At 38.4% G+C, this 960-nt stretch overlaps 1 protein-coding gene across 2 annotated transcripts in view; it reads right to left on the bottom strand.

The window, feature by feature from the left end:
- The window catches only part of LOC106875930 (uncharacterized), a 39,688-nt gene that overhangs the window by 22,766 nt on the left and 15,962 nt on the right, over positions 1–960 (bottom strand). The gene's annotated exons all lie outside the window — the stretch shown is intronic.

Here is a 960-nt window from a genome sequence, read left to right as displayed (position 1 = left end):
GGGGGGGGGGGTGCATCAGCAGATAAACAAATAAGCAAACAAGAAAAATGAACAGCAACACAAAAAAAAAATAAAACTCAGTAATACAAAAATCAACAACAAAAGTAAAGACTCAAAAGAAGAATTCTTAATAGCACACAAAATTATTCCCAATGGCAATCCAGCCGGTCACAATACGACTAAAGAAATAATTTCGTTCGCAACTTCCAAACAAACTGATGTCAACTCAAACTTGACAAAGTAATGGGTGGTACGCGTTATATCAAGGACTACCCAAAATAAAATTCCAGTTATGTTAAGCAAATGAATATCATAACAATCTCGTGGCACTCCGTCGGTTACGGCGACGTGGGTTCCATTTGATCCGATCAACGGAACAGCCTGCTCGTGAAATTAACATGCAAGTGGCTGAGCACTCCACAGGCACGTGTACCCTTAACGTAGTTCTCGGGGATATTCAGCGTGACACAGTGTGTGACAAGGCTGGCCCTTTGAAATACAGGTACAACAGAGACAGGAAGAAAGAGTGAGAGAAAGAGTGAGAGAAAGAGTGAGAGAAAGAGTACAGCTGAGTTTGCCACCGCCCCCTGCCGGAACCTCGTGGAGCTTTAGGTGTTTTCGCTCAATAAACACTCACAATGCCCGATCCTACGACCGCGAGTCCGCTGCCCTAACTACTGGACCATTGCGCCTCCACATCATAACAATACTTAGCATATCGAATGATTGATTGAAAGTATCTCTTCATTCCAATAACACTTCCAACTATTCAGTTTTAAAAAGTCAATGGTAAGTAACTTTATTATCCTTTAAATAAGTTTAAACCGAGGTCTACATATGACACTTTTGTTGCTAAAATTTATATGCAATAAACTTATATTTCTACAATACACAAAATACTTTAACATTTTATAATACAATTCCTAATAATATTTAATTATAAAAATATAACAGGATTTT

The sequence above is a fragment of the Octopus bimaculoides genome, chromosome 2 (assembly GCF_001194135.2).
Source record: "Octopus bimaculoides isolate UCB-OBI-ISO-001 chromosome 2, ASM119413v2, whole genome shotgun sequence".
NCBI lineage: Eukaryota > Metazoa > Mollusca > Cephalopoda > Octopoda > Octopodidae > Octopus > Octopus bimaculoides.
Note: the sequence above shows the minus strand (reverse complement) of the source record. Positions and strands in the feature narration are given on the sequence as shown.